This window comes from Nuphar pumila, chromosome 4 (genome assembly GCF_984573655.1).
Source record: "Nuphar pumila chromosome 4, dmNupPumi1.hap1.1, whole genome shotgun sequence".
Lineage (NCBI taxonomy): Eukaryota > Viridiplantae > Streptophyta > Magnoliopsida > Nymphaeales > Nymphaeaceae > Nuphar > Nuphar pumila.
Window position 1 is genome coordinate 66,753,266 of NC_143252.1, and position 25,758 is coordinate 66,779,023.

Genomic DNA, 25,758 nt, shown 5'->3' on the forward strand with positions numbered 1-25,758 from the left:
ACAACAACAACAATAGCCGAAATCAGTACAAAGGGCAGAAGAAAGATTACTGTTACGGCGCAGGCAATCCCAACAATAAAGGAGATCAGAAAATGAAGCCTGTTCCTCAGTTCAGCAAGCCTTCTCAGCAAGACCAAGGGCCTAAATTGCGTGAAAAAGTTAAACATGAAGGATGGAGTTATGATCGAAAATTCACTCCTCTCGATCAATCACTCGAAGATGTGCTCGAGTATATGTTGTCGAAGGAAATGGTCAAATTACCGAGGTTGGCTGATCCCCCTGTGCCTATGGGGAAATGGAAGGATCAATTCTGCAAGTTCCACAGAACAGTGGGACACAACACTGAGAATTGTTTCGTTCTCAAGAACATTGTGCAGGATCTTATCGATAAAAATCTATTGGTAGAAGGAGAAGAAGAAGAAAAAATGGACATTCTTAAGCAGCCTTTTCCTTCACACACCACAGCAGTAGTATCTGCCCAACCATTTCTGCCACATGAGCGCATCAAGCCATGTTCTGCACAAGATCTTCAAGTTCAACATCAGGTATCAGTACTTCGACAAGCAACTCCTGATTCTAAGAAAATGGATCTAATCTCAGCATTGGGTAAGATGAAAGTCTCCGAAGCATCGGTAAAGTCAGTCCCCAAGTCAAAGGGACTTCCTGATTTTCTCAATCAAATCATCAAGCCCAAGCCGGGGAATTCAAGCCAGAAGCCTCTGACCGCTTTGTCCAATATTTCCATTTTTGACTTGGCCAAAAGTTCCTGCAAGCATCAGCAAGTACTGGACGATCTGCTCAGAAAAATCAAAGTTAAGCCCAGTACCACTCCTGAAGACATGGCACAAATTGTGAATTCAGCTATGACTAATGCGCCAATCACTTTCTCGGATGAGGACCTTCCAAAGCCTCATTCCTTTCACAATAATGCTCTTTACATCGTCGTTCGGGTAAGGGGAATGACAGTACCCCATGTACTAGTTGATGGAGGCAGCAGCCTCAACATATGTCCCGAAATGACCGCAAAGGCGCTAGGCATTAAGGAAGAAGAATACATTCCAGATCCTATCACCATCTATGGGTTTGACAACCATGGTCAAACAGCTAAAGGCAAGATATTCCTGGAAGTGTTTATCAATTATTCTGTGCATTCAGTGCTTTTTCATGTGGTCAATGTGCCACCCACCTACAATTTGCTGCTCGGAAGGACATGGATTCATAATGCAAATGCAGTACCTTCCACCTTACATCAATGCGTAAAATGGTCAAAAGGTGGAATGATTACAACTGTGCTCGGAGAGGACCCAGAAGAAAGGCTACCACAGCCTATGATACCTCGACCATCATTTACTGCAGATATTCCTAGCATCAGAGAGAATGAAGAAATCAGTCTCAAAGAAAGTCAGGAGATATTCCAGGCAACATCAGAATTATCTTTGCACACTGTAGCCATGACCCGATGGAAAGGTCCCAAGTTCTTCAAAGTTGGAGGTCGTGTCAGCTACGACACTGTCAAAGATCATCCATTGTTTCCACAATTCATGAAAGCAAGAAAGGGATTTGACTTACTTCTGAAGCATGGTTATCAACCGTTTAAAGGACTGGGCAAAAATGAAGATGGTCATGTCGAGCCACTAATCCAAAAGCATCGTCCCCACAGAGCAGGATTAGGGTTTTTCGGCGGAAACTCACCAAAGAAGACTGTTTTTGTCAGAGGGGCACATTGAGAATCGTTGTTGCATTTCCTTCTATTCCTTTCAAAATAAATGTCTCCATGTCTTTTATCAATTCAAATCAATAAAATGTCAATTTTCTCTGTTTATCTGGGTGCCATCTGCCTCTTTTGTCTCTACATTCTCATTTTATAACTCAATGTCATTTTATGCATAATTCTTTTTGAGGGTTTGTCGTATGATGGACGATTTTTCCTGAATCCCATTTCTTATCCAAAATTTCAGAAATGTCTTCCCGAGCAATCAAGAAACTCGTTATCAATCCAAAGGTTTTCCAGAAATCGGCAGCAATTCACCGAGTCAAAGCAAGCACAGGAGACAGCAAGGTTGCAAAGCAGTTAGATGATTATGCAGAATTTGACCCGTCTCTTCAGGAATTACCAGAGTTCACCTCAGTTCAGAAGCAAGATGAACCATCTGCTCTAGTACAAGATCCTACTGAAGATGTCAATATCGGCTCAGAGGAATATCCCAAGATTCTCAAGATCGGTATCAGTCTAAGTCCGGAAGAGAAAGAAAGACTTACAAATTTTCTCAAGCAGCATGAAGAAGTGTTTGCATGGACATATGAAGATATGCCGGGTTTAGATCCCAAATTGGTCGAACATCGACTCGTTTTGAAGCCGGATGCTAAGCCAGTTAAGCAAAAGCTGAGAAAAATGGATCCTAGAATAGAGCAACAAGTCAAAGAAGGACTTGAAGATCTGCTCAAAGCAGGATTTATCCGACCTATTGACTATCCAGATTGGTTAGCCAATATCGTCGTTGTCCCAAAGAAAAGCGGCAAAGTCAGGATTTGTATAGACTTCAGAGATCTCAATAAGGCAACTCCGAAAGATGATTATCCACTGCCAAGCATTGATCTTTTGATTGACAGCACAGCAGGACACGCCATGTTCTCCTTCATGGATGGATATTCCGGCTACAACCAGATTAAGTTGGCCGCCCGCGACCAATCTAAAACTTCCTTTACTACGCCTTGGGGCACTTTCTGCTATACGGTTATGCCTTTTGGGCTCAAGAATGCTGGAGCAACATATCAACGGGCAATGGCTGTTATATTTCATGATCAAATGCGCAAAATCATGGATGCGTATGTTGATGATATTCTCGTGAAATCTAAAGAGGGAGAAGATCACCTCGAAGCCCTTGATTAAGTCTTTAAGAGACTCATTCTTTACAAGTTAAGGCTTAACCCGCAAAAATGTGTCTTTGGAGTCGAATCAGGCAAACTGTTGGGTTTTCTGGTCAGTAAAAAGGGAATTGAAGTTGACCCGGCCAAAGCCAAGGCTATCATTGATATGCCACCCCCGAAAAATCTCAAAGAGTTGCGTAGCCTTCAGGGACGCATGCAATCAATCCGGCGATTTATTTCCAACTTGGCGATGAGATGTGAACCTTTCAACCACTTGCTCAGAAAAGGAGTGAAATTCGAATGGGGACCAGAATGTCAGCAATCGTTCGATAGAATCAAGAAGTATCTTCTCAATCCTCCAATCCTGAAGCCGCCAGAATTGGGAAAACCTCTTCTGTTATACATCTCAGTCAATCAAGTCGCATGTGGCGGATTCTTGGCACAATACAAAGAAGGCAGCCTGATAGAGCACGCCATTTATTATGTGAGCAAGACTTTCATAGATTATGAAAAGAGATACTCTCAAATAGAGAAGACCTGCCTAGCTCTGGTATGGATGTGTCAGAAGCTAAGACACTACCTGTTGGCATCAGAGGTCAAAATCTTGTCTAAACTCAATCCTCTCAAGTATATCTTAGAGCAACCTTTCCTCAGCGGACGAGTCGCAAAATGGCAAGTCTTACTGATGCAGTATGACCTAGAATATGTCTCGCAGCAATCAATCAAAGGCCAAGCAATTGCAGATCAATTGGCGGATTTTCCCCTGGCCGAAGAAGTGAAAGCCGAAGATGACTTCCCTGATGAGCAAATTTGCAATACCCAGCAATTTCCAGTCTGGAATTTATTTTTCGATGGTTCTAAGAATATAGCGGGAATAGGCATCGGGATCCTATTAATCACTCCAGAAAAGGAGATGATTCCATTTTCTCTCAAGCTAGACTTTCAATGCACTCACAATATGGCTGAATATGAAGCCCTGATTCAAGGTCTAAAGATTCTACTAGACTTCAATGTTAAGAGAGTGCATGCCTATGGCGACTCATTACTCGTGGTTAATCAAGTTCGAGCCGAATGGCAGGTCAAAGATCAGAAGTTGTTTACCTATCAAAAGATTGTTTCAGCTCTTGTCAGCAAGTTTGAAGAATTTCAGTTATTCCACATCAAGAGAGATTTTAATCAAGTAGCCGATAGTCTCGCCAGTTTAGGCTCCATTATAGCATTCAAAAATGGAGAATCTTGTCGCTCTTTTGAAATTGGCAGACTTGACCAACCTGCTTTCATTCCAGCGGAACAAGTAAACCAAGCTGAGCAAAGGAAAAAGCCTTGGTATTACAACATCAAAACTTTCATAGAAACTGGCGAATTTCCTCCAGAACTCTCAAAGAAAGAGCAACGAGCAATCCAGCGTATGTCTACTCGATATTTTATTTTGGCCAATGTCCTCTATCGTCGTGGATTCAGTTCAGAGTATTCCAGATGTTTAGACGAAGATGAAGCCAAAGAAGTCGTGCGAGAAGCACACGAAGGCATTTGTGGTGGCCACGTCGGTTACCAAACCCTTGTCAAGCAAATCATCAGAGCAGGTTACTACTGGAAGACTATGCAACAAGACTGTTATCATTATGTGAAGAAGTGTGTGCAATGCCAGATACACGCACCTTCCATCCATGCTCCGGCAACTTACTTACAGTCTGTTGTCTCTCCATGGCCATTTTCTATGTGGGCCTTCGATGTCGTAGGTCCCATCACTCCTTCAGCTTCAAATGGCCATAAATATTTCCTTGCTGCAACAGAATATTTCACCAAGTGGGTAGAAGCTATCACTCTTCGCACAGTAGAAGGCCGACACGTGGTCTCTTTTATTCACAAGAACATCCTTTGCCGTTTCGGCATCCCACATGACATTGTGTCAGACAATGGCAGTCATTTCAAGAATGAAAAGATGAAAACATTCTGCTCAAAATTCAAGATCTATCACCATTTTTCCGCTCCATATTATCCTCAAGGGAATGGTCAGGCAGAGGCCACCAACAAGATTTTAATTCGTATTCTGGAGCGAACTGTGGAAACAGGCCGTGACTGGCATGAGAAAATCCATGACGCACTATGGGCCTATCGGACCACCATTCGTACACCAACGAATGCTACCCCATCAGAGCTGGTCTATGGAACAGAAGTAGTGTTGCCGCTACACGTTCAAAAGCCCGCTTTGAAATTTGCATCGCTTCTGCAATTACCCCTTGATCAATACCAGCAGCAGCGACTGGTACAGTTAGACTTACTCGACGAGAGAAGGTTAAAAGCAGCAGAGCATGCTCAATCTTATCGCCAGAGAGTAGCCAGGCAATATGCGAAGTCGGTCATCGAAAGAAGATTCAAAGTCAATGAGTTAGTGCTTCGATCCACAGCTTATCTCAAGCATCATCCTGGCGGTAAATGGTCGCCAAATCGGGAAGGCCCATATGTCGTCAAAGAAGCATTACCCCGCAACTCATATCGGCTCATCAACGCCGATGGAGTAGAATTGCCAGATCCTATTAATGCTCGACACTTGAAAAAGTTTTATACTTGAAACATTTATTCTCCTCTTGTAATCCTTCCTGTTTCCTTCAAATAATGATCCAACTTTCTTTCCCAGTTACACTGGGGCATTTTAAAATTTTGTTCTATATGCAGGCAGGATAAACAAATTCCTCATTTCATGCACATGTGCATTCATATGCACCAACCCATATTCATTTGCATTCAATTGCATTAATAACAATCCGGTCAGTATTGGGATTTTAACAAACAGTCCCATCACAATTCCTAATGATTCAAAGATCATCGCCAATACTGAACCCAAAACCCAGCGCTCGTACTAGTATTATTCCAAAATCCAGTACTCAAACTAGCACATTTTCAAAATTCCAATTTTCCAGAAAATCGAGTTCCGACTCGGGTTTTTATTCAAATCATTTTCCTTTGTTGATCCGGGTTCCGACTCGGGATCTCTCTAACTTATTCGAGCCTTGACTCGAATTCTTCATTTTAATTTGTTGATCCGGGTTCCGACTCAAGATCTTTTTATTCATTCGAGCTCAGATGCGAGCTCTTCATTTTCTTTATTGATCCGGGTTCCGACTCGAGATCTCCCTATTCATTCGAGCTTTGATTCGAGCTCTTCATTTTCTTTGTTGATCCGGGTTCCGACTCGGGATCTCATTATCTTACTCGAGCCTTGACTCAAGCTCTTCGTTTTCTTTATTGATCCGAGTTCCGACTCGTGATCTCTTTATCTTCATTCGAGCTCAGATTCGAGCTCTTCATTTTTCTCTGTTGATCCGAGTTCCGACTCGTGATCTCATTATCTTATTTGAGCTCTGATTCGAGCCTTCCGTTTTCCTTTTGTTGATCCGAGTTCCGACTCACGATCTCTATACCTTACTCGAGCCCTTCATTTTTCTCATTGATCCGGGTTCCGACTCGTGATCTCTGTTATTTATTCGAGCTTTGACTCGAACTCATCATTCTCCTTTATTGATCCAAGTCATTTCGATCATCAGGGTCTGTCAATTGCTCAAATTTGATATTTTGTCCTCCAAATTTCAATTTAAATCCTCAAATCAGGCAATTCTCCAATTTCGACCTCTGGGTCACCTGATTTCCAATTCTCAATTTCAATTACCAATCTCAATTTCGACCTTCGGGTCTATCAATTTCCAATTTTCGACCTTCGGGTCAATCAATTTCCAATTTTCGACCTTCGGGTCAATCAATTTCCAAATTTCGACCTTCGGGTCAATCAATTTCCAATCTTTGACCTTCATTTCCAAATTTCGACCTTCGGGTCACACAATTTCGACTTTTAGGTCACTCAATTCTCAATTTCGACCTTCAGGTCACACAATTTTGACCTTTCGGTCAACCAATTCTCAATTTCGACCTTTGTGGTCAAATCAATTCTCAATTTCGACCGTCAGGTCATCCAATTTCGACCTTCGGGTCATTCAATTTTCAACAACCAATTTTCCAATTTCCAATTTCGACCTTTGGGTCAATCAATCTCAATATCCAATTTCAATCATTTTCTCTTGCGAGAGACCCTTTTTAGGGAGAGTTTGAGGGAGCTCGTTCTTTTCGCATGCTATCCAATTCGTTCACTTAGCCCCTTTTCAGGGAGAGTTTGAAGGGACTCGCGTCTTTGTGAACCGTTTGCAAAACAATTTCCAATTTCACACGAGAAACCCTTTTTAAGGGAGAGGCTCGACGGAGACTCGCTTTTCTTGTGACCCCCCAATTTCATACTAGGCCATTTTCGTCATGAAAGACCCTCTTTGCAGGGAGAGTATGATGGACTCATTTCTTTCATGACCCAATTTTCAGACCTCACTATTATCGGCCCCCTTTCCATAAGAGAAGCCTAATATTAGGGAGCTTTGACGAAAGCTCAATTTCTCTTCGAAAGTTCATTTTGCAAACACCTCCTCTTCAGGGAAGAGAGGAGTATTTCCCATTTCCCATTCAGGTAAGGGCTAAGCCTGAGTCTCTCTTTTTGGGGAAAAAAGGGAGGAGAATTTTCGTCACGGATGTGTTAAACCGGATTTCAAATACTCACTTTCACCAAGGATTTCAAGAAAATTTTGTCAATTTGTCAATCAATTGTTGATCTCGGAATCTTTATTGCACAAATCTTTATTTCAGTTTACCTTCAGCATCATTTCCAAAAGAGTGAAGCTTTCGCGAAAAGAGATTCAAAACTCGAATTCTTTCTATCGGCCAGCCAAAAGGATGAAGGATAAATCCTCGATATGGCCAGCAAAGAAAATTCAATGTTTTGCAAAGCCATGGATGATCGATATTGATCGCAGTCAATGGCGCATCTTTAAAGGCTATTCTTGTAAAGACGAGGCAGTTGAAATATCCTGAGTGCTAGAAAAGAGAGCATTTACCCAAGCCTTGTCTCCTCAGAATCATCTAAGCTGCAATTAAGTATCCGCAAAAGGGATCTCTCACCTGTCGTCAAGATGAAGGCGAATTAGGCGAGTAGACCCCCGGGGCCAAAGAAGATTCGAAACATCTCCAAGATGACGGAGTTTGTGACGGATCCTTCCAGGGAAGGTCCAAAGCACTGTCAAGATGAAGGCAGATGCGATGAACCTCTCGACAATCCCTAAAAGATATTTAATTTCAGCTATCATCCAAAGATCTCTAGCCAAGAAGCCAATATCGTCAAGGAAGGATCGAAACATCTCCAAGTTGAAGGAGTTTGTGACGTACCCTTCCCAAAAGAGAGCAAGAAAGGAAAAAGAGACAGAGAGAAAGTCAGAACATCTCCAAAATGAAGGAGAATATAGCCAAAACACCAAAGAGGCCCAAAAGAGTGCAGAAAGATTATCAAGAGAGAAACTCTCAGGATATCAAACTGCCAAATCTATCAAGAATCCTCTTTAATCTTGTGAAATTCTATTATCAATACTCTTTCATCAACTGCTTTCACAATATCAAATTCTCTTTCTTGTTCATATCAAGGAAATTGATAGCTTCCTTGAAGAAGGTCAATTGCAAGCAATTTGGATTTCAAGTCTCGATTCTACGAAGTGAACCTTGTTTGGAGGTAATACTTTGGGTAGAAAAGAAAGAATATCTTTGCAACAATGTGCAACATTTTCAAAAATTTCGAATCAACAGCAAAATTTCCAACATTTTGACAATATTTTCTAGCTATCCTGACGTGAAGTGAGAGCTTGATGTCCGTTTTTGATGCATCCTGACACCAATTTTAATCCCTCTGAAGGACTTGATTCCTTCCCTTCTTTGAGAGCATGAACTCTCAGATTGCACACTTCCCTGTGTCCCCACTGTCCCATCATAGACAGTCCCATTTCGGTTCGAGGTCGAACCAACAATCATTTGTCGCAAAAGATAATTTCAAAAGCTATTTAGTCTCAGCAATGAGACACCCAAAATCAACCCCTTTTCAAGCTTTAAGGACCCCATTTTCCTTCCTTTTGCAAAAACCCTGTTGGATTTATTGTGCAAAATCCGAAGGTTCCATCATACCAATTCATCTTCCGCCCGATCAGGATAAGGGTACAAACCTGAGCCTCAATCAATGAGGTATTCCATTCTTCCGCCCGATCAGGATAAGGGTACAAACCTGAGCCTCAATCAATGAGGTATTCCATTTTTCCGCCCGATCAGGATAAGGGTATAAACCTGAACCTCCTTCAAGGAGGTATTCCATTTTCCACCCGATCAGGATAAGGGTATAAACCTGAGCCTCATTCAAGGAGGTATTCCATTTTCCACCCGATCAGGATAAGGGTATAAACCTGAGCCTCATTCAAAGAGGTATTCCATTTTTCCGCCCGATCAGGTTAAGGGTATAAACCTGAGCCTCATTCAAAGAGGTATTTCATTTTTCGCCCAATCAGGTTAAGGGTGCGAACCTGAGTCTCACTTCGATGAGATATTCCATTCCCCAATTAGGTCAAGGGTTAAAACTTGAGCTTCGTTCCATACGAAGCATTTTCTGTCCCATCCAGGTTAAGGGCTAAAACCTCAAATTCGCTCTCATAGAGCAAATCTATTTTCTCTTTGTTCTCCATTTCATATCTACCATCTTCCTTGGGCTAATTTCTTCATACCCAGTCAGATCCTTCTAACTGGGGCATTTTTTTTTATATAGCCCAAATTTGGTGTGTTTTCTTTGCCACTAAGCTCGGCCATAAGCCCGCTTAGTAGCAAAGAGGGGCATCTGTAAACACCCCAAATTTTCACTCACCTTCTTGACATCGCCCTCAATCATCATATTTTAGTTCTTTAGATGTAATGAAGGGTAAAATGGTCATTTTCCGAGATTGAACCTTACAGAAAGTCCAAAATTTCATTCTTGAGCCTCAAAATTTCCATATTTAAGTTCAGAGACATCTTCAAATGGCAAAAAATTCAAAATCCTTTTTCTGGACAAAAAGCTAAAATTTCCAAGTCCGAGCTCAGAGTGACATTTCATAGAACATGTCTTTGCATAGCATTGCATTATTTCACTGCACAACATGTCATTTTGAGATCCAGAACTCCTGATTTTCAAAATTGTCCATCCAGATTTTATTTTTAAACTTTTTCAAATTGATTTTTAAAACCCTCGGTATTCAAAATTACCAAATTTTCCCATTTTACCCCCAGGACTTTGAATTACAAAAATTTTCTCAAGAAAAATAATCTGGATATTTGGATATTGATTTTAAAAATTTTATCTCAAAACTTTTTGCAAAAAGATTTTAAATCTCCTTACAAAATTTTTACATTTATTTTATCCATATTTTTGCCCTGAAAAACCAATTTTTTTTTTTTTTAAATTCTTGAAAATAAATAATGTTTTATCTCGTATTTTCAAATAAATGGAGCGGGACCCGCCTTTGAACTAGCATCATACTCAGACCCCCAGGTAAGTTTCTTATTCTCAAGCGAGACCCACCCGGAGATCGCACCAATTTGCAATTTTTTTTTGTATTTCTCAATATTATTTATTTTTAGTTAGTGGGCCCACACACATGTGGCACCCCACTTGAAAATAAAAGATTTGCAAAACAAAATAAAACTTTATTTTCAAAAAGAATTTTAAAAAAATTGGCTGAGGTGGCATCTCCCATTTAATTTTATTCTTTTTATTTTTTTTTTTATTTACTATTCATTTTTTTAAAAAGAAACAACCCCAAAACGGCGCCACAGCTAAACTTTCCTTAAAAAAGTTCATTTTACCTAAAACCTTAAGTAAATGAACTGAAAACTTTTGAAAATAATAAAACCGTCCTCTTTTAAACAGCAAATTTTTCAAACTTAATGAGGCATCGGTTTCACATTGCCAAAATTTTCAAAAAAAAAAAAAAAGAACGAAGGTAACGTATTTTCAAAGGGGAAAGGAAGCTGGACCTTTGGAAAAGAGAAGGAAAGTCTTTAAAAAGGGAGGTAGCCGATTGAATTGGGAGGGGATTTTACGGTTTTTCTTTTTGGATTTCTGCAGGGATTTCATCCTCAACGTTTTTTTGGCTTTCCCCATTTTTTTGATTCAGCCCAACAGCAGAGGAGAGGGAGCTTTGGCTTTCCCTTCTCAGCGTGGAGCCCCTTTCACTTGCAGCAGCCGCAGGTCTTCCAACGCCATCCTTCATCCTTCTTCATTCTATCAACAGGAGATACCCAATAGTGGTCCAACGGCTGCTGCTCAGCCCATCTTCAGCCGCACATCCACCTTCAGCAGATCTTCTTCAACACATCTTCAGCCGCAGCCCAGCCAAGTCTCCATCTTCTTCAGCCCACAAGCTGCAGGGATCTACAAGGTTTTTCTAATCTTATGATTCTGTGATATCTCACATTTTGCATCTTATGTCATTCCCCATAAGAATCAGCTAAAGCTTGTAATAATCAATAAACAAAGCTCAATCTTATTTTATCCTCATTTTGGCTGGAGACTCTTCAGAAGGTGATCGATTCTGCTTGGAAGTTGAAACTTTCATAATATCAGAAGAGAAGGGAAAATGAAGTGGATGTTTTAAATTGAATTTGTATGCGGATGTAAACTTTCAATCTGACTTGCGAAGTATCACTAATCCATGTCTAATGGCTCTTCTAGGATCCGCAGTTTCTAGCTTGTTGGGGTTACGGTCATTGTTGTGCCCATTTGGCTCTAACATTGTCATTCGAACAACTTGTTGTCCAGTCGGAGTTGCTTTGCCTGTATACTCCACATTCAAGGCCATAGCAAGGAATAATTGCAAGGAAACAAGAGAAGTGGTTGTCTTATTGGGCAGCATAGGGATCATTCAGCCTTGCAGAAATGTTTACAGATAGCATAATCTCCTGATTTCCATTGTATTATTACATTGAAGTTTGCATTTCTTGATTGGTTTCAACTACCATCCATTCATTATCTCCATCCACCACCTCTCTGCATCAAAACTGGTTATGCTCTGCTACAGCATAACGTTTTTTTTTATGTTATCCAATAGTTTCAGCCTACAAACCATCTGACGCAGAGATCCAGCAGGAGGCTCTCCTGTCTTCAGCTCCACCAGCAGAGGCTTTTACAAAGCTACTGCCTATTCCTTTCAGCCCGGCTGCTTGAAACAGGGGTTTCTACTCTATGGAAATTTTTTTTTTCGGCTTTTGCTAGCATTGAAGACATAGTGAGAAGCATTTGTTATCATCAATGGTGTAATTTGTACTAATTCGCAGCTTCAGAAGTTTCACTAGCCCATGGATACATACGCATACTAATTCTTTACATGTACCATGTATACAAATATAAATATGAATGTAAATATTATAGATAGGCATGTATGAGATTTGTAAGCAGAATTGGATTTTCTATTTGTATAGATCTGAATGTGCTGTTGTCTGAATGCTTCCTGTTCAGTTTATTTGGGAAATATATTGACAAATACTAGTTTTTTTTTTTGTTTTGTATTATGTTCTCAAAGACTGAGATTACAAAATGGTCTGTGGATACATTGTTGAATGCTTTAAGTATGAAAAGTTGCCTACTACAGATTCGTTAAAAAGTCCATAGCTTTGTTTAATACTATTGTTGCCAAGGTACAGCTGAACATAAATGTCTTCATGTAGATAATGATACCCTTTGTTTATGGAGTCATGTCTTATTTATCTCATGCTGGTTCTACATAAAAAGTTTATTTTTATTTTTATTTTCTCTGCATCTTTGGTGTCTTGTGTCTTGTATTTTAATTTTACACTTTGAGGATAGTTTGTGATAAGATAAGCACTTCAAATGGCACATGAATGGATTATGTGCTGGAAATATTATTGAAGAGCATAAAAGACCCCTGTAAACCCTATATAACATACTTGTTATTTTAGTTCACATTGCATAATGCAATTTTCAAGTATCCACAGTGCATTCCTGCACATATCCATTTTCTGCTGCAGGTGTGCAGTCTTGATAATTAGTCATCTTCATGAACGGATATATCCATATCCGTTCATGATCTATATGCCATCTTTGGCATGTTTTGTTATTGGTATATGGGGAAGCTCCATACCCAGTTTCACTGAGAAATACATTATAATTTGAGAATTACAGCTGTGTAAAATCCCCTACAGAAACTATATATACCTGTATTTTATGGTTTTACCCATTATATGGAATTTCCATTAAACATATATATTTTCTCATTATATGTATATATATATCTATATATATGTATATCTATTGTCTATTTACCTATATGTATACATGTATATGTATATATAGATATATATATGTATATATATATATATGTATATATATATACTTATATATATATATGTATGTATCCCTTCATGTATGCTTATTATCACATATATTTTCTTTTCTTTTACTTCTTGTGAATATATCTTCATTATCATATATCATTCATCATAAATTCAAGTATTTCTATATTTACATGCATATCTTCATGGTATATATAGTATATATACCCATTTTCTTGGTGGTCTTGTACTAATTCTCATTTTTGCAGGAAAATCTAGAAGATGCTAATTCCTTGGCTCCATTTCAATTTTCTTTTACTTTATGTTATGCAATGTAACAATCCAATGTAAACCTTGGAATAAGATTTACTTTTACTGCTTAGATTAGGCCGCATCTCATATAGTTTGATTTCAGTAATATCCTGATTCTATGATGCATATATCTCAATTTTCCAAATTCACCGTGGATGAACACGAATGGCACGTGCACCAACTCTTAGAGAGTTGATGAACTCGGTGGAGTCCATATTTACGGCCCTAGTCGGAATATGGACGAGACCCAGATCCATCATCTCTCTACCAGTTACATTGAGCCTACACTCTTAGGCTATCTTGAAAATGCACCTCATATTTCCAATGTTTTCAAAATATTGTGAATTAATTCAAATAAACCCTGAATATATTCATGGCCACAGTCAGAATATATGAAGGATTTACTTTGGCTTAATCCACATTTTTCCAACCAATTTTTCAGAAATCTTTTCAAAGTGCATTCATTCAAATCATTTGCATCATTCATTTTCTCATTATTTTCTCAAAAGATTTTCATTTCATGGAGTCGATTTCTCAAGAAACTATGATGATATTCGGAGTTGGATTTTCCAAATCAAAGTTTTCCTATGATTTTTCTTGAAAATGTTATTTTCTCAAGATTCTTTTCAAAAGGAATTTTTCATCTTTCTCAAGAACCCAAGTGGATTTTCCAACATTTCAAAAGACAAGATTCTCAGGAATTCAACTTCCTAAGTTTTGAAAAATTTTTTTTTTTCAAAGAATTTTCTATAAATTTTCTATCATTTCCTTGAGAAATTTCTCAAAGTCCGAGTTATCCCGACAAATGCTTTCCTTTTCAAATGATCATCTTTTCTCAGGAATTCTTCCCATTTTCCTGAGATACTCATTTCTTTATAGTTTTCCAAGTCTTTATAAATTTTCTTAAAACTTTCCTGAGATTCTCATTTTTGCAAGTCTTTCTAATCTTTCTCAACATTGTCCTGAGATTCTCAATTTTCTAAGTTTTTTATAAATTTTCTCAAAATTTTCCCAAGATTCTCATTTAAACTTTCTCAAGATTCTCATTTCTTCAAAATTTTCTAAGTCTTCATAAACTTTCCCGAGATTTCAAACCTTCTTCGTCTGAGTTTTTCTGAGAGATTGATTTCCATCTTTTTCCTGAGAAATGCTTTTCAACTCCAAATGTTTTCTAAGCATACATCATATTTTCCAACTTGCATTTTACAAATTTGCATAGCACATGCCTGAATTCTCTGTGCATTTAGGATAGAACACCATTTCGATGATTTTACTAAGTCAAGCACAATTTTGGTCCTTGGTTCGATTACCCCTGTTAAAGGTGGCAGGAACGGTCGAACCTCGTACCGACAGGTCGAGCCCCATCCCATGGATTTTCCCGCAATTTTCAAAAACGGAGGCGAGTATTTCAAAACAATTTCCAAAATCCGGTCAAAGTTTGAGGCGCGAAAGCATTTCTCTCTTTTTCTCTTCCGCAAGGAAGGGAAGGCGGGGGAAAAATTTCGCGACGATAACAGCATGCCATGGTCCTGTGCACAGTAGGATTAGCATTCTTTCAGGATGGTCAGAATTTCATCGATATAAGAGTCGCCCAACTCTTTCGAAGATGGTGAAGCAAGCAAACCCGTCAGCTTTCAGTATCCATGGCAGCTCTAGCTTTTCTCTACAGAGGTTTGACTCGATTTGCCCTCGGAGAGACCATTTTGGTAGAAGGATGCACGTATGCCTTACAGTCATGGTTCCTGCGACATGTGCCGTCAAAAGCCAGTTCTTTCAGATTCAGCAACAAGCAGCCGAAGTCAGCCATTCAGTGCCGAGCTTTGATCGAGAAACTGCATCAGGAGGAAATCATTTGGGACTTCTTCGATAGAAGAGAGACTGTTCCTCGCTACACCTATGCTCGTGACAAGCGCTACAAACTGCTCGGCCCTTTCTTCTGCGTAGACTATCAGCCAGAGAGATGTCTCAGACAGTTTTCGCAGCGGCAGGTTCGTGCCAACACTCGCTTCCCGACAGGCCGCATGCTAGAGTTCGATCTGCGGTCGGATCAGTGGTCTGGAGCATACCACGTCGCCAAATACACTTGGGACTCCTTTATTCCTTTCTATATTTCCTGGTCCTAATGTATCATCAGAGTATCGAGAATGGTGGCAAACTGTTTGCCCACCTTCTCTTTGTATTTAAATTTTGTCATCAATGAAAATGCAAGCTTTTATTCTGATAAAAAGCTTTTATGGCCAAATCTTATTTTGTTTCATATAGTTACGGATTCATCCCCAGTGATGAAACCCATTTTGTCTATTCTTTTATCCCTCGTCATGACAGACGACCTCGCCTAGGTCATAAGGCGCATTTTGTCACCATAAAAGGATGACGCGATCATTGCAAAAATTTATCAATTCCTTCCCTCATGCCTTTTCCTAAAAGAAATCACATTTCCAAAAATTTCCTCCGAACCCTAATCATTCTTTTCACCTTCACAGGAAATCACTGGCATTGGCGAAATGGTTGTAACAAGGGCAGGAAAAGAAACAGTTCCTCAACACAGCGACAGCGAGGCCGAAGGGATGGATTCTCCCAAATCGGTCAGAGGACAGAATCAAGCAGATGATATAGATCCAGCCATGTATAATCTGTTCAAAAGAATGATGACCAAAATGATGGCTGAGCAGGCCGAGGCCAGTCAGAAAGAAGGTGTTCCAAAAAGCAAGCCAAAGAAGAAGGTTGTAAAGAAACCAATCCGGATTGTTAGAAAGCAAGTACAGCCCGACACCACTTCTGAAGAAACAGAATCAGCTGAAGAATCGGAAGAGGAAGAGCAATATGTTTATCATCAGAATCCTCCACCGTAGTTGGTAAAAGCCGCTGCAGAGCCCGAATCAATCAATAAGCCCGTTCCTACTAGTGATCCGATGCAAGAGCAGATGAAAGAAATGAATAGGGCCATCAAGGATATTCAGGCTAAAAGCAAGGGCAAGCAGACCTACTCCGGTGAAGATTTTTACCATGGCCTAGATGGGGATGACAATCTGGAAAACCTCCCTCGCAAGTTCCTTAAATTTGACGGAACAAGCAATCCCAAGGCTCATTTGGCCACCTTTTATGCCGAATGCGGCCGTTTCAGGAAAGATAATCGGGCGTTATTCATCTGCTTTCCTCGCAGCCTAGAAGGGGTAGCGGCCAGGTGGTATGCAGACCACATTAATCCTATCGAACTAAGAGAGTTCGATAAAGTTGTGAATTTGTTCATAGAACGCTTCATGTTCAATGTTGAAGCCTCACCAACCCTCAATCATCTGTACAATTTAAAACAGATGGAGAATGAGAAAGCCAGTGAATTCATCCACAGGTGGAGAAGCACTTGTAACAGAATGAAGGTTCCCATCCCGGAGGAGCACGCCCTGCAGATTATTCTGAATAATTTTGCCCAGCCTCTGAGGAACCTCATTTCTACATCGCCTGCTAAGTCATTCATCAAATTGATTGAGAGAGCCGAGTGGCTCGAGACCGGCCTGGATAATGGCCTGTATGAGGGTTACCCTTTCGTCCGAGGAAATCCTGAGTAGAAGAAAAAGACTCATGTTGCTTATTCTACGGATTTTCCTGACAACAGCGGTAGCTCTGGCAAAAAGAAAAGCAAGAAGAATCGTAACAAGAACTCAGGGCATCCCAGGGCCGAAAGGACAAACTCAGCAGCCCAGAAGGGAAAATTTATTAAGCCACAGCCTGTTCAGTCAGCGCCCCAGTCAGAAGTAAAGCAGCCGGAAAAGCCGAAGCACGAAGGTTGGAGTTATGATCGGGAATTTTCAGCCTTAGAGCAGTCCCGCGAAGACATCTTAGAATATATGATGTCGAAAGGAATGATCAAGCTCCCCAAAGTGGCGGACCCTCCCGTCGCTATGGGTAAATGGACTGACAAGTTCTGCAAGTTTCACCGGACTGTGGGACACGACACCGAGCACTGTTTTGTCCTCAAAAACATCATTCAAGATTGTATTGACAAAAACATGCTAATTGAGGACGAGGATGAGCAGCAGCCAAAAATCTTGTCCAAACCATTCCCTAAACATTCATCTTCGGTCATCACAAAGCAGGCATTCTCTCTGCAAGGCAGTATCCAACCATGTTCTAGGCAAGACATTCAGGATCAACATCAGGTCCTAGTCCTTCGCCAAGCACAGTCCTCCGCCAAGAGGGCGAATGTCACCGCATTTTCCAGTAAAACAACAAAGGCAACAACAGAAATTACCAAAGTGGTCCCCAGAATCCCGAAGCGCTTTATCAAGGCAGCTTCGAAGAAAGAAGAGGCTTCAGGGTCAGTTCAGAAGCCGATTACTGCATTATCCAACATCTCTATCTTGGACCTGACTCACGCTTCATCTGAGCACCAGCAAGTGCTAGAAGATCTTCTCAGAAAGATCAAAGTCAAGCCTAGCACGACTCCGCAAGACATGGCTCAAATCGTCAATGAGGCCATGACAAATGCACCGATCACCTTTTCTGATGAGGATTTGCCAAAGCCTCATTCGTTTTATAACAATGCCCTATATATAGTAGTGCGGACCAGGGGCATGACAGTCCCTCATGTGCTCATTGATGGAGGCAGTAGCCTAAATATCTGTCCAGAAATGACAGCCAAGGCTTTGGGACTAAAAGAAGAGGAATATACTCCAGATCCCATCACGGTCGCCAAAACTGTGATCATCGCAAAATTTTTCCTATTCTCTTGTGGTTTCTCTCTCTTCCTTCTCTCTTTCTTTTCTTTCTTTTATTCTTCTCCCTTCAAAAAGGAGAAAAATAAGAGGTTAGAAAAGGAAAAGAGAAGGAAGAGAGAGAAACCACAAGAGAATAGAAAAAATTTTGCGATGATCACAGTTTTTCTGTAGAATCAAGAATCAAATTCACCCCAGATCCGATCACGATCTACGGTTTTGATAACCACGGGCAGACAACCAAGGGGAAGATCTTTCTCGAAATTTTTATCAATTATTCGGTGCATACGGTCCTGTTTCATGTAGTAAATGTGCCACCTACGTACAATCTACTACTTGGGCGCACTTGGATTCACAACGCCAACGCGGTCCCATCAACCCTGCACCAATGCATCAAATGGTCGAAGGGGGGCATGATCACTACGGTCCTAGGAGAGGATCCGGAAGAACGACTCCCGCAGCCGATGATTCCCCGTCCCACTTTCACTGCCGACATCTCGAGCATCCGGGAAGCCGAAGAGATTGATCTGAGTGAAAGTCTGGATATGCTAAATTTGAAAGAAATCCAGCCAACAGAAAATGTCACCGCAATTGTTCAGTGGCAGGGACCTCGCTTCTTCAAGCTAGGAGGACGCCTCGATTGCACCTCATTTAAAGATCACCCTCTGTTTCCTCGATTCTCAAAATCAAGGAAAGGATTTGATCTCCTAATGAAGAACGGGTATCAGCCCTTCAGGGGCCTGGGCAAAAATGAAGACGACATCTTGGAGCCGATCGTCCCCGCTCAGCATGTCACCGACACAGGCTTGGGTTTCACAGGTCAGTCATCCGGCAAAAAAACCATCTTCGTCAAGGGAGCTCAGTAATGAAGACAATGTCAGTTTTTCCGTTCTCTTCCCTTTCTGTCATCCTGCAAGGGCAAGATCCGCCCCAACTTCTTTCTTTTTCTCAAACAATCGCTTGTAAATATCAAAGTTTACTTAATCAATGAAAAGTTTGTTTGCTCTGTTCATCTCGGTGTACACAAATTCTCTTCTTATATCCTTATCTATGTTGTCATTCCCCGTTTCTGTACAAAAGGCTATTTTTCGAACATTTTACCTTTTTCTCAAAAGCCTCCTTTTCGCTTTCAGGATTGCCGGGATCATGGTTCCTAAATCGTTCAAAAAGCTCGTTATCAATACCAACCTTTTTCAAAATAAACCGGCCAGAACATGCAAGGTGAAGGCAGGAAAAGAAGTCAGCAAAATGACAGAGCAGATTGAAGAGTTGGCAGAATTCGACTCGACAATTCAAGGTTTGCCAGAATTTGCCAACATTCAGAAGCAGGATGAACCATCACCGTTGGTTCAAGATCCAACAGAGGATGTCAATATTGGTTCAGAAGACGATCCAAGAATCCTCAAAATTGGTTCCAGTCTAAGTTTAGATGAGAAGGAAAGGCTCATCTACTTCCTCAAACAGCATCAGGAAGTCTTCGCTTGGACTTATGAAGATATGCCAGGTTTAGACTCCAAGTTAGTCGAGCATCGCCTTGCGTTGAAACCGGATTGCAAGCCAATCAAGCAGAAACTCAGAAAAATGGATCCTCGAGTGGCACCGCAAGTTAAAGAAGGGTTTGAAGAATTATTAAAAGCAGGGTTCATTCGGACCATCGAATACCCAGATTGGTTGGCGAACATTGTGGCAGTCCCCAAAAAGAATGGCAAAGTTCGAATCTGCATCGATTTCAGAGATCTGAACAAAGCAACCCTGAAAGATGATTATCCACTCCCCAACATCGATCTTTTGATCGATAGCACGGCAGGCCATGCCATGTTCTCCTTCATGGATGGATACTCGGGCTACAATCAAATCAAATTGGCCGCTCGTGACCAATCAAAAACTTCTTTTACCACACCTTGGGGTACCTTTTGCTATACAGTCATGCCATTTGGACTCAAGAACGCTGGGGCAACCTATCAGAGAGCGATGGCAGTTATCTTCCATGACCAAATGCACAAGAACATGGATGCCTACGTGGATGACATCCTGGTCAAATCTAAAGAAGGAGAGGATCACATCGATGCTCTCGGCCAAGTCTTCGAGAGACTTATTCTCTACAAGTTGAGACTCAATCCGCAGAAATGTGTCTTCGGGGTAGAGTCAGGCAAGCTGCTTGGCTACATGATCAGCAAGAAAGGCATAGAGGTGGATCCTGCCAAGGTAAAGGCGATCATTGACATGCCGCCTCCCACCAATCTCAAAGAATTAAGGAGCCTTCAGAGGCGCATTCAGTCTATTCGACGTTTCATCTCGAATTTGGACATGAGATGCGAGCCCTTCAATCACTTATTAAGAAAAGAAGTGAATTTTGAATGGGGATCAGAATGTCAGCTCTCATTTGAGCGCATCAAGCAGTATCTCCTCAATCCACCAGTTCTGAAGCCACCAGAACTCGAAAAGCCGTTGCTCTTGTATATTTCTGTCAACCACAATGCTTGTGGCCGATTTCTTGCGCAGTACGAGGAAGGCAGCCAGATAGAGCATGCCATCTACTACATCAGCAAGACCTTCATCGATTACGAGAAGAGATATTCTCAGATGGAAAAGACATGTCTAGCCTCAGTGTGGATGTGTCAGAAGCTGAGACATTATCTAATGGCATCAGAAATCAAGATCCTGTCGAGACTCAACCCTCTCAAATACATCCTTGAGCAGCCTTTTCTTATTGGACGGATAGCAAAATGGCAAGTCCTCCTGATGCAGTATGACTTGGAATACGTTTCTCAGAAGTCAGTCAAGGGTCAGTCCATCGCAGATCAGTTGGCAGACTTCCCGTTGACAGAAGAAATCAAAGCGGAAGATGATTTTCCTGATGATCGAATTTGCAGTATTCAGGAATCTCCAGTTTGGACTCTATTCTTTGATGGGGCCAGAAATATGTCTGGTATAGGGATTGGGATCTTGTTGATCACTCCTGAAAAGGAAATGCTCCCTTATTCCCTCAAGCTCAATTTCCAATGTACTCACAACATGGCTGAGTATGAAGCTCTAATACAAGGCCTCAAGATTTTGCAAGATTTTGATGTCAAGAGAGTACATGCCTTTGGCGATTCTTTGCTTGTTGTTAACCAAGTTAATGTAGAATGGCAAGTAAAAGATTCGAAGTTAATTCCCTATCAGAAGATCGCTTTGGCTCTCATAAGCGACTTTGAAGAATTTTAGCTCAATCACGTCAAGAGGGGATACAATCACATAGCCGATGGCTTAGCCTGCTTAGGCTCTATTTTGTCTTTTAAAGACAGTGAATCCTGTCGTCCCTTCGAGATCGGCAGACTTGATCAACCTGTCTACACTCCAATTGAGCAAGTGAACCAGGCCGCTCAGAAGGAAAAGCCTTGGTACCAAGACATCAAAAGCTTTATCGAAACTGGTGAATTCCCACCAAACATGCCAAGAAGGGAGCAACGTGCAATTCAACGCATGTCAGTCCGCTATTTTATCCTTGCCAATACTCTCTACCGTCGTGGGTTCAGTTCTGAGTATGCTAGATGCTTAGATAAGGATGAAGCCATGGAAGTTGTCCAAGAAGCACACGAAGGAATTTGTGGTGGCCACGTCGGCTACCAAACACTCGTCAAGCAAATTATCCGCGCAGGATATTACTGGAAAACCATGCAGCAAGATTGCCATCGATTTGTAAGGAAGTGCGTCAAATGTCAGATGCACGCGCCTTCCATTCATGCGCCAGCGACATACTTGCAATCCGTGGTCTCTCCCTGGCCCTTTTCGATGTGGGCCTTCGACGTGGTGGGTCCAATCACTCCTTCTGCATCTAATGGCCACAAATACTTCCTCGCGGCTACATAATACTTCACCAAATGGGTCGAGGTTGTAACTCTGCGAACAGTAGAAGGCCGACACGTGGTTTCGTTTATTCATAAGAATCTTCTTTGCCGCTTCGGCGTCCCACACGATATTGTGTCAGATAATGGCAGCCATTTCAAGAATGAGAAGATGAAGACCTTCTGCTCGAAATTCGGGATTCATCACCACTTCTCAGCTCCTTACTATCCCCAAGGGAATGGCCAGGCTGAGGCCACCAACAAAATTTTGATCCGCATTCTGGAAAGAACAGTGGAAACAGGCCGTGATTGGCACAAGAAGATGCATAATGCACTTTGGGCGTATCGAACCACCATTCGAACCCCAACCAATGCTACGCCTTCAGAGCTTGTTTATGGGACGGAGGTGGTGTTACCTCTACACGTTCAGAAGCCCGCACTCAAGTTTGCGTCGCTCATTGAACTTCCACTTGATCAGTATCAGCAGCAGAGATTGGTACAGCTTGTTCTATTAGACGAGAAAAGACTCAAGGCAGCAGAGCACGCTCAGGCCTATCGTCAGAGGATAGCTAGGCACTACGCCAAATCAGTTATTGAGAGAAGGTTTCGAGTTAATGATCTTGTGCTCAGATCGACAGCTCATCTCAAGCACCGGCCGAAAGGCAAGTGGTCACCCAATTGGGAAGGCCCTTATGTGGTTAAAGAAGCATTGCCTCGCAATTCCTATCGTCTGATCAATGCAGATGGGGCGGAACTGCCAGATCCTATTAATGCCTTACATTTGAAGAGATTTTACACTTAAATTCCTAGCCTTTTGTACTCTTCAAAAATCTCTCTCAATAAAGCGACGATTTTTTTCTATTAAAATCTCACATCTTCTCCCTGATACTGGGGCATTTTTATTTTTGATCTATACATGTTTTCCTTCGTCATATGCAGGCAGGATTAGACGAACTCTTTTTCTGAAAAACTTATCAATTTTTCAGTTGATCTATTTTTTTTATTATTGCATTTATTTCATTTTCTGATTTAATTGAATTTTCATCAATTTGTTATCCATTTTTATCATTTTGTCAAGTTTTTATCAAGTTTTATCAAACTTTTAAATTTTATCGATCTTTTATTTTACATCCCTTTCAGGTTAAGGGATAAAACCTGAACTACTTCCCATAAACTCTTCAATTCATATCAACTTTTATTCATTCTTCTTCAGGATAAGGGAAAATCCTGAAGTAATCAAAGTTCAGACCATCTTGGGTCAAGAATCTTGAATAAATCTTTGTAATCGTCGGAATCTATTCATGCATTTTGTCAATTCTTCTAAAAATCCGACTCTTGGGTAAGAATTTTCTCCTTCTCATTTGGGTTCCGACTCGGATTTTCCTTTTGTATATTTTTGAAGTCTCAAGTTCCGACTTGAACTTCCTTTTGAATCCAATGCTCGTGTTGGACAAGTTGTGGTGTTGAGAATGCGAGTTCCAAACTCAATTCTCATTCATTTTCTTATATTTAAAAAACCGGGTTCCGACTCAGATTTTTCTTTTTGTATATTCTCGTTTCCGAAGTTTCAAGTTCCGACTTGAACTTCCTTTTGAATCCAGTGCTCGTGTTGGACAAGTTGTGGTGTTGAGAATGCGAGTTCCAAACTCAATTCTCATTCATTTTCTTATATTTAAAAACCGGGTTCTGACTCAGATTTTTCTTTTTGTATATTCTCGTTTCCGAAGTTTCAAGTTCCGACTTGAACTTCCTTTTGAATCCAATGCTCGTGTTGGACAAGTTGTGGTGTTGAGAATGCGAGTTTCAAACTCAATTCTCGTTCATTTTCTTATATTTAAAAACCGGGTTCCGACTCGGATTTTCCTTTTGTATATTCTCATTTCTGAAGTTTCAAGTTCCGACTTGAACTTCCTTTTGAATCCAATGCTCGTGTTGGACAAGTTGTGGTGTTGAGAATGCGAGTTCCAAACTCAATTCTCATTCATTTTCTTATATTTAAAAACCGGGTTCCGACTCGGATTTTCCTTTTGTATATTCTCATTTCTGAAGTTTCAAATTCCGACTTGAACTTCCTTTTGAATTCAACGCTCGTGTTGGACGATTCTTTGTTGTGAGAATTCGAGTTTTCAAACCCGATTCTCACTTTCTTTCTTATATTTAAAAACCGAGTTCCGACTCGGATCTTCCCTTTTGTATATTCTTAAAGTCTCAAGTCCCGACTTGAACTTCCCTTTTCTAATGCTCGTATTGGACAGATTATTATGAATTCGAGTTTTCACACTCACTCATTTCTTCCCCTTCAGGATAAGGGATAATCCTGAAACACCGGCAATCATTCTCGCTCAATTCTCAAATATCTTCGAATGTCGGTCTCATTTTTTAAATCCTCCTTTTGGAAAATCCAGTGCTCGTACTGGTGTGCATTTTTTAAAAACCCAGCGCTCGTACTAGGGCTTTCTTTTTGAAATCCAGTACTCGTGCTGGTGCATCTAGCGCTTGCGCTAGTGTTTGGCTGACTAATCAGTTAGCCCTCCAGGTTCAGTCGTTGTACTAACCAATCATCAACAATTCAAGCTCTAAATTCTCGATTTCAACTTTCGGGTACCATTTTATCAAAAATCAATCATCTTTTCTTGCGAAGGACCCTCTTCAGGGAGAGTTCGAGGGAGCTCGTTCCTTTCGCATGCAACCATATTCCGTTCGCAAGAACCCTCCTCCAGGGAGAGTTCGAAGGGACTCATTTTCTTCGCGAACAGTTTGCAAAACAACAACCAACTTTACACAAAAGAACCTTTTTTCTAGGGAGGGCTTCGACGGAAGCTCGTTTCTTTTGTGACCCTTGTTTTATCATCTTTGGCCAACCCCTTCACAGAGGACTCTCTTCTAGGGAGAGTGTGATGGACTCGTTCCTCTGTGATACTTTCTCAACTTTGTTTTTCGGCCGCCTTTCCATAAGAGAAGCCTAGAGATAAGGAGTTTTGACGAAAACTTAATTTATCTTCGAAAGTTCTGTTTTGCAAACACCTCCTCTTTGGGGAAGAGAGGAGTATTTTCAACTTCCCATTCAGGTAAGGGCTTAAGCCTGAGTCTCTCTTTTTGGGGTAAAAGAGAGGAGAATTTTGTCATGGACGTGTTGATTCGATATCAAGTGATTTCTTTCGTCGAGGATTTCTAGAATACGTTGCCAATTTGCTATCAAAAGTCATTGTTGATCTCAAAGTTTTCATCGCACAAAGAATTATCTCAAACTACCTTCAGTATCATTTTCAAAAGAGCAAGACTCTTGCGAAATAAGAACTAAATTCAAGCTTTTTCTGTTGGTCAACCAAGAGGATGAAGAAAAATCTTCGATATGACCGGCAAAGGAAAATTCAATGATGTTGAAAAGCCATAAGTGAACTGATATTGATCATAGCTGTGGCGCATTCTTAAAGATTATTCTTTTGGCGGTAAGATAGTGGAAATATCCTGGGCAGTAAAAAGAACGTACCCAATCCATATATCCTCAGTCAGCTAAGCTGCAATCAAATATCCGCAAAAGGGGTCTCTCAATTGTCGTCAAGATGAAGGCGAATTAAGCGAGTGGACCCCCGGGGCCAAAGAAGATTTGAAACATCTCCAAGATGACGGAGTTTGTGACGGATCCTTCCATGGAAAGTTCGGATCACCGTCGAGATGAAGGCGGATGTGATGAACCTACCGACAAACCCTAAAAGATATTTGATTTCTGCTATCATTTAGAGATTTCAACCCAAGAACCAATGTCATAATTCCTGAGAAAGAAAAAGAAGGATCGGAGCATCTCCAAGATG